The 14,663-nt window shown below is 36.7% G+C and overlaps 1 long non-coding RNA gene across 2 annotated transcripts in view; it reads left to right on the top strand.

The window, feature by feature from the left end:
• Positions 1–10,498: 10,498 nt before the first annotated feature.
• Positions 10,499–14,663, top strand: part of LOC110470897 (uncharacterized) — a 47,773-nt gene continuing 43,608 nt past the window's right edge. The window contains exons 1-2 of one of the 2 annotated variants that reach the window (XR_004147917.1): positions 10,499–10,647; positions 12,332–12,420. This is a non-coding gene — a long non-coding RNA (uncharacterized LOC110470897). Of the gene's footprint in view, positions 10,648–11,054; positions 11,118–12,331; positions 12,421–14,663 lie in introns of those variants that run through there. The other variant, XR_013341148.1, reaches the window with a different exon arrangement.

The following is a 14,663-nucleotide window of genomic DNA, read 5'->3' as shown; positions in this document are numbered from 1 at the left end:
TTCTTATTCACCTCTATGTTATGCTTGTAATGGAAGTAAACCCACAATTTTCTTGATGTCTCTAGTTATCTTACAAATAAGACATTAGAGCTAAAACATAATGAAGAAGGGGAAAATGGAAAATATAGTCTATAAATATATTAACAGTTTTTTGCAAACAGAAAATGGTGCAGATTTCCACCATTAGGTCTATATTCTCTTGCAGAGTGAATGCTTGACAATTGCCTTAACCTAACATACAGTCATCAATATGATTCTCCTGCTGATGAGAATATAGCTCAGTTTATTGATACTGGAGACTGTTTTGGCAGCATAACATATCTCAGGCAGGACTGATTTGATAATGTTTGAAAAGCTAAATTTAATCAAGGTAACATCAGCTGTTTACAAACAAATGTTTAAAGAAAATAGGAGAATTCTTTTGCTTCACTTTCAGACAGATATTGCATGGTGAATAGTGTATATATGGTAAATAGTCCATTCAGATATTTTGGTAAATTCACTTGGACTTGCTAAAAAAGGCACTAAAATCTTCAGAGAGGATTTATTAAGGACATTATTTGGAATGTATTAGTTGTCCAGTTCTATTAGTTTTTGCTTTAATTTTACTACCAATTAACCTTTCAGTCCTTTGCATGGTGAAGAGGGCTAATGTGCACCAGAAAAATGTGACTAACGTTTGCCTACAGAATGTCTTCTGAACTTGCTAAAGCTCACGGGAAGTAAAAATAAATAAGTAACAAGAGACCTAGAGAAAATAGAAGCTCTTCTTTGCTATGCTAGGAACTAGAATTAAAAAAAAATGACTTAAAATGCTAATGTATTAGACATGACTCACACTTAAGGTATTGTTTCTGGAAAGGCAAAGGAAGGACAAAATCCTAAGTGAGGGAGATGGGCCTTTTCAGTCTTGAGAAGAGATGACTGAGGAGGGACCTCATCAATGTATATAAATGTATGGAGGGAAGGTGCCAAGAGGATGGAGCCAGACTCTTGGTAGTGCCAAGCAATAGGACAAGGGACAATGAGAAGAAAATGATGCACAGGAATTTCCACCTGAATATGAGGAAGAATTTACTTCAGTCAGTGTGGGTGACTGAGCACTGGAACAGGTTTTTCAGAGATTTTGTGGAGTCTTCCTCACTGGAGATATTGAAAAACCACCCGATGCAATTCTGTGCTCTAGGATGACCCTGCTTGAGCAGGGAAATTAGACCAGATGACCCATTGTGGTCCCTTCCAACCTTACCCATTCTGTGATTCTGTGAACCCAGATTCACAAACAGCACTGTGGTATTTGATGGGCTCAGAAAAACAATTAGAAAATCCTGAATGTTGCACTAAAAGCCAGAGAAAATGAAAAGTGCAAAAATATGTCTCAAAGCTCTTTTCTCTCCAGATGTCACAAACTTAGCTGCATTGAGTTATGGAGACTAAAAGCCATCCTAGGACAGACACACTTTGGCATTAGTTTTGAAAGGATGGAGCAGACCTTCCTTCTATCCATCAAGACAGATTTAGGCAATACAACCATCCTGCCAAGTGGCATGTTTTATCTAATGATCTGTAGGAAGTGCAGAAGGGAGGAGAGTAGGGCAGGCTGTGTAGCCCAGAAGTTAGAACCCTTACTTTGTGGGGAATGAGGGTGGGGAATCTTTCTGCTTTCACAATCCTTTATGGAGGTTGTTCACATGAATCAGAATCTGGGTTTCCTCATCCTATGTTGATGTTCCAGTTGGTGTCCCAACTGTGAGAACTTGGATTTGGTTTACTCATCCTACTTATTTTCTGCTAAGCCTATTAATCTTCCTTTTTCCCTGTTTTTTTTTTTTTTTCCCTCTTTTTGAGAGACCCAGTTCAAAATGGAAAGTGAATTCAACTAACTTAAAGTGATGGCCTGGTGGGTGGGGACTTTTTTATAAGAGATGGAAGATGAGCAAGACATAAAACAGAACTTTACTATTCTGGGTAAATATTTGAATAACCAAAGTATTATCTATTATCTACAAAGCATTTAAAGAAATATAAAAATAAAGCATTTCTGAGGGCCTGGTTTTTTGATCTGTGTAAGGGCCATGTAAGATCAGTCACCACATTCCACTCTGCCTGACTCTTGCTACTGGCCATTTCCTGGCCCATGGCCACCATTGCCCTGATCCTCTGGCAGCCCATTCCCACGGCTCCCCAGTCAGGCCCTCCAAATATGTCACCACAGGGGTTCAATTTCTGAAGCAACTGGTGGACATCTGAGCAGAAATCCTACCTGCAAGGTTTCGGGCCAGGAAGGAACAATTGTGAGTTATGAAAAGAGTTGTGTTGGCTGAAGGACATCTTTGAAAGTGCCAATTAGGTTTATTTCCTAAGTCTTTCATTGCTTAAGGAAACAAAGCTTCCTCTTTGTTCTTTGAAAAGAAGATGTTTTTGGTAAAATCCTATTTGTATCATCAAGTTATCTTACTGGCTTCAGGAGCATCCTGAGCATAGATCAGGCTTGGAGGCAAAAAGGCCTCACTGAGATGTACAATGTGGTATTTATTTTTTAATTGACAACAGAGTGTTTGCAATATAGGCATTTTTTATATCTTATGTTCAACACATTCAGTGATGACAGCAGAGTATCCATGTCAGACCATGAAAACAAGAGTGAGCTGATGTCCTTCTGCTCACTCTGTCTCCAGAAAGACACTTGTGTGTATTTGAAAATGCAAATCTGGGGTATGTGCTCTTCTGTGTGCAGCATATTTTTCTGTATATTGTCACCTTGTCACCTCTTCAATTTGTCCAGTCACTTACTCTACTTGCACCATTCAACTCAGTCTGAATTCCCTAGAGCTTCTAAAGAATTTTTGCTGATAGGATGGCATTTAGGGACATATAAGCACTTTACTCATTCTAGAGCCTGACCCTTTTACTAGGATGTACATTGGATTTACTATCTCTCAGTCTTTTTGTATAATAATACTACTGGAAACAGCTTTACTCTGACTGTCAAAGTTCCTCAAGAGTTCAAAAAGCTGTTAATTTGGTTTCTTTTAGTAATTTTTTCAGTAATTGTTAGAACTTTTCTCTCAGCTTAGTACTTCAAATAAAAACATCTGAGCTCTAAAAGGTGAAAAATAGCATGTAGGTCAATATGCAAACAGCAAACACACATCCCAAAACAAGATTTTGTCAGTTCAATCAAGCTCAGACTGATGCAAAGAGTGAAATTTTCCAGTTTGAATGTTTTTGTGTCTGAAACACACAGATTCTAGGTGGCAAAATAACTCTTTTTTTCTTATGCTGACAGATAATTTCTCCCCAGCTGCAAAGTTTCTGAGTGGGAATTTCAGTTCAAGTCAATATTTTTACATGCCACCTGCTTGTTTTCTGTTAAAAAAAAAAAAAAAAAAAAAAAAAAAAAGATTGCCTGCAAATTGATTTCTGGTTGGCATAGGATATAATGGATTTATTATTTTTTCTTTTTTTCTCTCTTGGTCAACTAAGCTAACTTAGTTCGTTTTTATATCTTGCCAACACTTCCTTTGCTGGGGCAATATAAAATAGCATTTGATATAAGTTATTTTTTTTGTAATTGGTTCAACCACTATTTCTTTAGTCCAAAATTCTTTTTCAATTAATAATTTATCTATTATACATCTCTCTGGGGTGCAAATTGTCCTTGATTTGTCTTTGTTGATACATTTGGAACCAAAATACATAATCTGTTTTTAATGGCACCTGGTAGAATTTCTATAATTGGGGAAATATTTTTTATCTTTTTATACCCAAAATGCAAATGGAACAGGAATTTCTTACTCATATGCAAGTCAGCATAGACTTGCAGAAATACATGACTTCTAGTTTTTGGTAAATAGGAAAAATAAGGAAATATTGTGAGATTGCCCAGGAAAAAAAGAGAAAGTCCAAACAGTATATGATCACAAATATACATCCAGAAATAAATATATTTCCAGACCCTGCAGATGAAAAACCTGAGAGGATTGAGAAAATGTTCTTCAGCCATCTCCTTGAGTGGACACTTTAGTATTATCTGTCATTGCAGATTTGCTTTCTGTAGAGCCTGTCAGATTCTAACATCCCTGTTGCAGTGGGATCACACATCAAAGGACTTTAACCATCACTTGTAGTGTACTTTTGCATTTAACAACAGTCTTTCTCTTTGTTTAAATTTTGGTTTTGTCAACTAGCTACTCAGACTCAACCTTGCTGATGTAGGAAGCAAAACACCAAGAGTAACTAATCAGTCTGAGTCAGTCTTCTGTTCTGATGGCCCTCACAGCTGATAAACAGGAACCTTATACCTGGGACCATCAGTTTCTTTGGCAGAGGTGGGAGGGCTCAGCTGCAGAAACTTGTACAAGTGTTTTGTTGATGTGGAGTACCCAAAAAATTTACTCTTCATTGCTATCTTTCAGAGACAGAGGTCAGCAATACATTGTTCTTATGCAATGTCATCTCCCTGCTCTGTGTCATCCTCTGCAGTGTCATCTCCTTGCTTTGTTTCCCTTTTTTGTACACCAAAACCTCACGTTTAGCCCTTAGCTACAGCCTTGCCTAGCCTGGGGCCCAGTTTTCTGTTAGTTATGTGGCATTATTCTCAATCTGGTTTCATTATCTGCCACTCCATTGTATTACAGGTCTCTACAACTGGACTCTATACCTGTAATGTATTGTTCATTTCACAGTGCCTAGCTTTGTGTTTTTGAAGTCCTCAAGTGCTTGTTTTTCAGCTAAGCCCCATCTTTTAGATTTTCTAGGCTGGCCAGGTTGAGCATCACCAGCTAGTGTTCTCAGCATTATTAGCTTTAGAGTGAGCTTTGGCACCACTTGCAGAATTCATCTTCTGTTGTCTTTTCATATTTTCTTTAGAAAAACAGTGAGTACAATTGGGTTTTAATAGAAGTTTTAATTAAATAGTCTTATCTGGGTTTTGTTTTTTGGTTTGTTAGCTTAATAGGATCAGTGAATTGTTTAGCATACAGGATGAATGGTGCTCACCATTCATGACCATCTATTTATTTTTTCACTTTTATCTTCTTCATTCAGTATTTGGCCTTATATTTTATTTATTTCAAATTATAAGAACATGCACTGAAGGTGGAATTATTAATTTCCTCATGGACTTTACTTCAGTACTCGGTATAATGCATCACACTTTTCTCAGTGCTTCTGAGGCATGTATTTGAATATATTTCTAACAAACTCCTCTGAGATACAGTGTTATGAATATTCTTGTTGTACTGAGAAGAAACTGAGATACATGGAAACTTAGACTGCATTTTCACATGAAGATAAGATGATGCTCTTTTTTATTTTTTAAACTTGTTAAACCTTTTTGTGAGTCATTTCAATTTGTGAGGTAGAAAACTATTTTTATTTCTTTCTCCCTGGGTAAACTTCCTACTAGTTGGAGTGTTGTACAGGCTTGTGGAGTGGTTTCAGGAGAAGTGATTGATGGGATTGGATTTCTCTACCTGTCAAGAAAGGGGGGTAGTTAGATTTGTCTACCTGTATCTCTTCCAATCTCACCCCAAGTTTACGTACAGCTTAGAAGGAGCTGCATTCATAGCCATCACTGAGCTTAAAGGCTTCTTGTTTCCATAAGCTGTTGCTTATTCCAACAGTAAATAGTTCATACAGGTGTACTGTGCTACACATTCCCTGAACACAGAGAGACATGATTCTCTCTTCTAGGATTTTTCCTGGGAACTTGTGAGACAGTGAGAAAGCTCAGAGAAAGAAGAAAACAATTTTCATCTCTATTTGCTGCTCCTGTTGTTTGGCACATGTGGAATGTATTATGGAGATTGTTTACTGAAGAGTGATTTGTTAATTGGACACTGGTGATAGTTCTTTGGATTGATTGCCAATTGAGTCAAAGTTGTGTCATGACTGTCTGGAGACAGTCACAGGTTTTTCTTTAGTATCTTTTTAGTATAAGATATTTCTAGTATAGTATTAATGTAATATAATTCAGCTAAATAAAGCAATTTATTCAGCCTTCTGCAGCATGAAGTCAGAGTGCACAGGGGGTCACACTGCTTTGATAGTGTGCAGTGCTGTTTAAACATCTTGGTACCTCCTCAAGTAGTCTGAGTGCCATTAGGAATCTGCACTGTTGTGTTTTGAATTAGTTTTCAAACTTTTGAATGGTGCTTTTGAATCGGTGTTTTCTTCATAAGCTTCTGCTGCAGCTGAAGGTAGAGAGATCAACAGGCAGCAGTACATGTTCTAAGGAGCAAATTGACTTCTCATTAGCAAGCAGAACATATACTACAGTTAAGAAAGACTAATTCTTAGCATTTTGAATCTCCCCTAGCTACCAGATAAGAGATCTGTTTTCAGCTGCCTCATCCAAAAGTTCCAAAAACAGAAGTTTTTACCACAGGCCAGGTAATGATTATTGTGGGTCCCTTCTAACTCGGGATATTCTATGAACCCCTGTGACAAACACAGAAGAGTTTGCAGTGTATCTAGATTATACATTTAGTCATAATTTTTTTCAGCTGGCTGATATTGATGGTGAAAGGGTGAAGCTGAGTCTCCTGTGACAGCAAGATTTCTTTGAGGACTACAGTTTACTTCTGTTCCCATCAGGTGGGAGAATGACTTCAGGTGTCTCCTGCATGAGACTGAGCACAGTAGCATGGCTAATAACATTGCCACAACTCTCTAAGGGGCCGTGGTGTGCTGTTGAAAGTCACCAACCAGAACAGTCTGATCTTCTCTCTTACAAACCACAGGAACTCTTCACAGTGAGTTCACAAAATCAGTCGACAGTATGCTCTAGCTGTGGATGGTTTTCTAGAGACTGGTCAGCTGTGAAGCCCGTGGTGAAAAGTAAAATCAGCCTAAGATATTTGCTTAGCACCACCCAGGATCTTTTTGGAAGGTGCTAGAATGGGGTCTGCTTTTCCAGAAGGCACAAAGTTACAGCAACTGTATGTAAATTCTTCCAGTTTCTCTTTATTCACTTTTGCTTTCTGTTTCTTAGAAAGGAACAGGAGATCTAAAAATGGAAGCTTTTTTTGTGATCTTTACTTATTCTTACAATGTAGTTATCTTATTCTCTGAGAGAGGGCCCTTCAAAGAAAAATAGCCTGCAATCATAAGAAAAGCTGCATTTGTTATTGTCCCTATCCTGCTGAAGTAGGTAGATGCTATCTTGAGTGCTTGGTTTATTGAATTTCATTTTGCACAGTGTAAAAGTACAGTTTCTAACGGAGTTGCCAGCCAACCAGAAAAATCTCTTTACAAAAGATCCTGGAGAAGCCAGCAGATTTCTATACACTGAAAGTCTGGTTATTTATTTCCTACATGAATAAAACTTGATGAAAGTGCAAATGTTTTAGATAATATCTATATTTTTTAATGGTTGTAAGGCCTAGCCTGATCTAAAATATGCTTGCACTACTTCAAAAAAGATGGTGATAGCTGCTCTCAGATGGGAAAGAGCAAGTTTTTAGCTTTGTGCAAATGCTATGGATAATTTTGGCAGCTTCTGTTTCTTTAGTGTTCAAGAACCAAATACAAAGTTTCCAAAACATGTAGCAGGAAAATATGTTTAATCCACAGAACAAAAATTGCATAAACAAGGTACTCTGACAAATGCTTCCTTTTTCTGCTGTATACTTTCTTTTTAGTGTGAGTTTCCCAGCAGAGTGTTTGGGAATACCAAATTCCCTCTATTGTGCTCAACACAGGAGACATGACTAAGAAATTACCTACCTTCTATTAAGTGAAATTTGGCTAACTAATGAAGGGAAATGAAGCAGAGATATTAAGTCCCTGTAGCCCTACATCCTCTCCTATCATGAAGGATCTTTTTAACCAGTGTTGCCTGTAATGTTTTTAGCTGGTGGATATCTCAAGAGAAAATTTTGTAGTACTCCTGTACAACAGAGTTTTAAGAGTACACCATTCATTGGATAAGATCATTCATTGTGAAAATAATAAGAATGAGCGGGAAATACTTATTTGGTACCCATTGGAAGCAGAAAAATAGCCTGTCAGTTTGTGAATAACCATTTCATTTTATCTTAAGTTACCCTGCTCTTGCTTATCCTGAGTTATCACTTGTCACACTCTGGCCATGTGGGCATCCAGGGAACTCCCCACTGAGGGCCATTGTGCAGGCACAGAATGCTTTTTGTGCTTGTGTCTTGGACTACCAGGCTTGGTAGCACATTGGGATCCTTCCTTAATGCAGGAGGGGAAAAAAGGCTCAAACATTTTACCAAGGGTTATTGAGTTTTGGTAGGGTAGGATCTTCCCAAGGGGAGAGCTGCCACTGATTTTGCATTTAGAGTCTTAGCTGCAGTAGCTACTCTAAAACTTCCTGTTAAGATTATCACCAACTAATAGTCATCAGAGCCAACGCTGACTAAAAGGATACGTGTTGGCTGAAGAGAATATTTGGTTTTTATTTATTTATTTATTGTGTGTATATTTGTATACACCACATGTATTCCATTCCTCCTCCCCCACCTCAGGGTTATTACCTCCTCCCTGCCTTTATATTTATATATATAAATATATACTTATATTTTTCTCTGGAATATGCAAAGTCTTCCAGAAGTATATTACTAATGCAACTCTTATCTTTCATATGTTGTTTACTCTTTTCTTATCTTCTTCATGTAAGAAGAGTTTCTTTTTTTTTTTTTGTGGTAGGTTTCATTTTGACACAAGTCCTTTAGAAAACAAATATCCTGTAATGTCTTTCAGGTAGGTTACATCAAAGAAGGCACTTTGCATTTAAAAGACATGAAGTTTGGAAAACTTCTTAGTTCTTTTCAGATTGAATGCCAGAGATTTAAACCTGCTCTGGAGAAAGCTCAAAAAAGCAAAAGTTATTTAGTTTTGTAGATTATGCCTTTTCATCTGGTGAGTGTAAAATTAAAAAAAAAAAATCATATTTTAAAATATCAGCTTTTCTTTCTGGCTATTTATGGTGTTCCATATTTCTATCTAGTTATCACTAAATACCCTACAGAATACACTTTTCAGAAAGTTGGGAAGGTGTGAATGGTGGTCTGAAAAAAATGAAAAATTACAAGTGAAACATAGAGGACCCTTGCTAGGAAGCTTTACAAGTACCTGTAGGAGGCTCAAAATAATCCTTAAAAGAGTGATTTCTGTCAAGATTCATGTTACATAGATAGATGAATCCAATCAGCTAATTTGATTTATGCAAAACATTTGTGGAGTTTGAGGCCTGTAAATTGACAGAGTTGAGGAAAAAAAAGAACACTGGAGAACTGATAAGCAGAAACCATATGTTTTAGTTTAAGAGTGTGGATTTTTTATCTTGTAAATAAATTTAGATCCAACTGTAAAATTGGCCTGTGGACTGTAATTTTTTTGGCTACGGTATGTGTGAGGAGTCCACAAAAGACAAAATTAAATATATACTGAAGTCATATGCATGCACAGAAAGGGAGGCTACATTTTAATTTATAAAACACTAAGGAGTAGCTTGTGCACATTATCAGTATTGGATAAAGAGGAAGAAAGCAAAACTAAAAATTATCTTTTGGTCAACCTGGTCATTAAAATTAAGCATCTGTAGTTTTTCTGCTGAAACCAGTAGTTTAGTGGGATTATTACAAAAAGGAAATATATATTCCTGAATATTATTGTATGGTTAGTGGGTTTTTTTAATTGAAAATGGCTTCTCGTGCTACCTATATGTTTTATTCTAATATGACATGACTTGCTCTCTGTTAGATGGCTGTAGTGACTGCTGCTAATATTTGTCCACACCTTGCATTTACAGCTTTGAGGAAACTGGAGTGTCAGTGGGCATTCTCCATAGACATCAGCATACTCTTGGTCTTCAGTTCCATCTAACAAGGACATGCCTTCTTTTCTTTCTTCTTAGTTTTTAAGACAACTTAAAGTTAATGGAGAATAAATTTTTCCTGAAAATTTATTTTTGCAATTAATCCCAAAGAGCACCACTAGCCTTCTGCATCAAACCTAGGATAAGTTTGTTAGCAATACAGGGTAGAACTGGAAGGTACTAATGAAACTTTCCTATAAATAATTCATTCAACAGATGTACATAATGGAAGATAACAATCTGAAAAAGGTCTTAACTCTAACTTAACCTCCTTTATTACACAGGATATGGGTTTTTGTTCTGCAGCATTTAGCAGAGCATGGGCTCAGAATTAAACATATGTTTAGGTTCCTAGTTCAATGAAAGTCAGTTTCAGTATGTTTTTAGGTATAATGGGAGGTCTAATGAGAGGCAGAATATGGTCAGATCAGTCATATAATTGGGTTATAGCTCAGCACTGTCAGTGGTCATTAGAAGTTCAGAGAGGTCTCTTTCACAGAGCTGTGAATTACCGACTTATGCTTTCCATCTCTTTACTACTTTCTTTTAAACTAATGATCTGTGTTGGAGCATTAATGGTATTGTTAGTAAGGTGTACTACAGAGAACTCTTGTCTTTTCAGGAGCTGCATAGATTATAGGGGCTAATAGTGGAGGACTGATGTAATTGTCTTTTCTTTTAACTATTTCTGAGGAATGGATCCTGGTCTGCTCTCCTGTGGAAAGGAGAGCATACCTTCATAAAGGTATAATGCAGCTAAATACCTGGATACTAATTAAGGATTGATATATAAACTCAAGGTAAGTGATATTGCTTTTTGGGGTTTCCTTTTCTGTTTGGTTTTATTCCCCCCACATTCCCTTCAAATCTGTTTTCTCCAATTTCATATTTTAGATTTGTATTTTCTTCACTTTTTTGCTTGAATTCAGTTTTCCCTATTTTTCCTTGTTTCCAAATGTATGTGGGGTTTTGTTTGTTTTTGAAAGAAAATAGAAGGTAAACAAAAGGGCATTTTCTTTGCCATCTCCCCTGACTATATACATGGCTTTGACAAGTAGGAAAGAAAACCTACAGAATGTCCATGACATGTAAAATGTACCATAGAATGAATCATTTTCAGCAGCCTTGATGCAGTGGGAGATATTCTGTTTGGAACTGGAACCATCCACCTACTTCTGCTCATTACACTGACACTGCTCTGTTCTCTTCTCTGAACTCTGAGAGTTACTTATCCACCCACATGCTTAATCTACAGGAACCATTCTGAAAGGTTTGTTCCTTACCCTATAATCTTTTATACTTTCTACCCTTTTTGTGTCATCAGCTAATTTAATCTATTTTTAAAATTAAGTAATATATGTTAAACCATATCAATATAGGGTTTTACTTGAAGCCATAAAGTCCTAAAAATTCATATTTAAGTAAATAAATATATATATTACAACAGGCATTTTATACATATAATATTGATTATATATAGTTTTCTGTGAGAGATTATAATTAGATTTTTAAATTTCATATTTAATATTTCAAGTACTTGAAAAATTGCTTTCTTAGTATATTTTTATTATAAAATTATTTAATTAATTTTAGAAAGAATGGTTAATAGTCTTTAATGTTATTTTCTCTAGAATAATTCTTTCCATTTGGTAAAAGCAATGAAATGAAGTATTAACAATTTCAGAGCAGAATATTGGATGTGCTTTTGAGAAGCGAAAATGTGAGATCTCCTGTATGTGATATGTTTTGTATTGGCTTTTTGGTGGGTCTCTCTTCTTCTTTTCCCTGTTCTCTCTTCATTTTTAAAGCAACTTTCCACCTAAATAGAATTGCAGCATATAAGATGTTCACATACTCTTACTTGTAGCAAATCTGGTAGTTGAAATTTTCACAACTGCTGGGAATTGCATGTGTTGCCCATCTGCCCTGCACTCTGCAGCTGTGCCTGCTCAGGAATTGTGCTTCTGTCCCTGCTTTCCAACTACATAATGCTTCCAGTCCCCAGGGCCAGCTTGTTCTATGTAGAGTTGGTTCATCGAGGCAGGCAGTCCAATGTATTATAAACCAATTCAAATTCCTAATCTCAACAAATAAAAAAAACTTAGTAAAGGAAACCTGCCCTAATAGTAAGAGAAGCAAATTATTCCTGAACTTCATGCTATGATGGTTGTGTTGCTCAAATACCTTATTTAGCAAATAGGTGCTTCTGTATATAGCTGGCAAGCAGACAGTCCCCAGCAAAAGGTGTGATGGAGGTTATAAAGCCTCTGGCATAATTTAGTGATTGATAATTTGTGTCCATTTTGTGCAAAGGGCCCCGTTGACGTTCTCTTTCCCAGGTGCCTTGACTGGTGGATGTATTTTACTGAGATGGATGTGGATTTGTTAAAACACTCTTTTACTTTTTCAGCCCTTTCATGTGGTGTACAAGGTTGAGAGAGTAGATTAATATATACTCTGCTTTTTAATTCACTTTTTTTTCAGAGAGAAAATGTACCTAGATGAGTTTGCCCCTGACACCTAAATAAGAAGTTTGACAACAAAAGCTGTGGACAGCTAAGTACATCTGGAAGGTAAGTGCAAAAATTATAAACCTGGTGCTATAACTGCATTCAATCTATCCTACATATGTGCCAAAGTCTTCCCTCTTCCCTTGCTCATGCTTTCATAATTCATGGCTGTAATTCACCTGGGGGTCGCTGGTGTTCTGTCAACGTTTAATTGCTCTAATTACCTAATTACCTGCTCTGGTGAAGTGGTAAAGCCTTGACATTTCACATTTTCCCTAGGAATATGCATCTGTGGGATATATCAGTCTCTGTATTTGTTAAATACAGGAAAAAATAGCTCAGTTAATCCAGTTTTTCAGTTGCATAAGTCTACACTGTTACTGATTCCTTACACTGGGCTACTGAAGACTCTTTTTTTCTCAAACTGTAACTCTTTGTGAGAGGTTTCCTCTTTAAAATTAATCCACTTAGTTATGATTTTTTTGGTGAGATGGGAAGGCTAAAAAGGATGTGTCAAGTGATATATTTGCAGGCTAATCCAATTAAATTGTAAGTCACTTTACATGGGGTGCCATTGAATGGCAAGGGAGAAGCATGGCCTCATCAAGCAAGAAAGTTACCTTGTTTACAGATACTGATGTTCAGAGATCATAGTGGCAACTGCTGAGTGACACTCCAGGAAGAACTGTAATAGATGATGTGGTTACAACTTTGACTTTGGAGAAAATGACAAAAAAGCGTTTTTTCTGCAATAAGTAGACTTTTTTTTCTATGTTGTGGATTTTCCTTGCAGAAGAAGCAGCTTTAGTCAAGTGAAACTTTTGTGCAGTAAATGTTTCTGTAGTAAAGAAAAATGGAAGAGTTGAGGATCTTAAATGCCATTTACTGTTAAGAATTATTTCTTTAATGCACCTTTTGTTTTACTTTAACTTCTCTAAAAGTGGGAAAGAAAACGTTCAATGTTTGTGTAAATGTTTTTTCATAGCTGTGTGATGCCAGTTGATAAATGGCAGGTACTAAAGGAAAATGCTCTGTGAGGTAGCTGTTCCTTCAATTTTTGAAATAAAATTACTCCTGAAAGGCTAGAGAAGTCTTTGTGTTAGCTTTGACTATAGAAATGAAAAGACAGGCAGAAAATAGTACAATTCTACTAATAGCAGTTAAATAATGCCTGTGCTCTTAGTGTAATGGGACAAGTACTACCAATTTTCTGTTTTCTTTCACTAGATGAAAAGGAAGAGGATAATTTTATTTAATCAGGTGGACTTAGCTGGATGAATGCATGAAGGGCATGGTGTGCAAAAAGCACTGTTTTTTAAGAAGAAGGATCATGTACAAGCTCTGTTCAGCTCCTTGGAGAATTTCAGTAGATGTAACTACCAGGATTCATGGGACCAAGTCAATAAACTCCTAAAGACCAATGTCTCTCCTCTCTCCCTCCTCCCCTCTTTACCTCCATATGTAAAGACGCAGCATGCCCGTTGTAAAAATAATCACACACTTTTTCCTCATGTTAGTGCCCCGTGTCATTCAGAGAAAAATCATTGTTGTACTGATGATCACAGTAACAAAGCTACAGGAGCGGGAAGAAAGCTGCTTATTGCGAGGCCTTAGTGTTGGAAGGTCTGCTGATTGTTTGGACAAGGGAATTCAAATACCAGAAGAATAGGTAATGCCAGAGAAGGAGCTGGAAAATATTATATCTATCAGCCTTCATCAATCTTGTGATTTAGGCTCAAGGAACATGTTTCTTCATGTCAGTATAATTTTCAAAGTCTCACTAAGCAAGAGTGCTTTCTTGATAAAGCTCTGGGCTGGGATTGGCAAATGTGCACCTGAAGCTTATCTAAGGCATTGTGAGATTTGCTGAAAGTCACTTATCACCAGTCTATGCCACTTTTTTTTTTTTATAAGCTAAGGCCTTATGTATTAATATGTGAATTACCTTCTAAAGATAGTATTTACATATGAAAAATCTATATTAAGATGTACATATTGCTATTTCCACAATTTATTACATTTAAACAAGTACCTTAAAAAAAAAAGTTAATTCTACAGTTATGTTCTTGATGCAAAGCTGGGATTTGTTGAGAGACACAAAGAGTATAAAAACATACTTTTGGTATTTTTACTTCTAGACTGGTGAACCTGGAAGTGCGTTTAAGTTCCCTGCCAGATCAGGGCAAGTTTTACTGGATGCCACTCCTCACCTCTGTGCCTTTATGTTTTTTGTGGGGAAATTGTTCATGTGCTTCCTTCTCAGCTTTTTCTCCCAAACCAGTTGGAGGAGGGGCTGCTGAAATTTG

This window comes from Lonchura striata, chromosome 1, assembly GCF_046129695.1.
Source record: "Lonchura striata isolate bLonStr1 chromosome 1, bLonStr1.mat, whole genome shotgun sequence".
In the NCBI taxonomy this organism is placed as follows: domain Eukaryota; kingdom Metazoa; phylum Chordata; class Aves; order Passeriformes; family Estrildidae; genus Lonchura; species Lonchura striata.
This window is presented reverse-complemented; position numbering and strand designations above follow the sequence as displayed.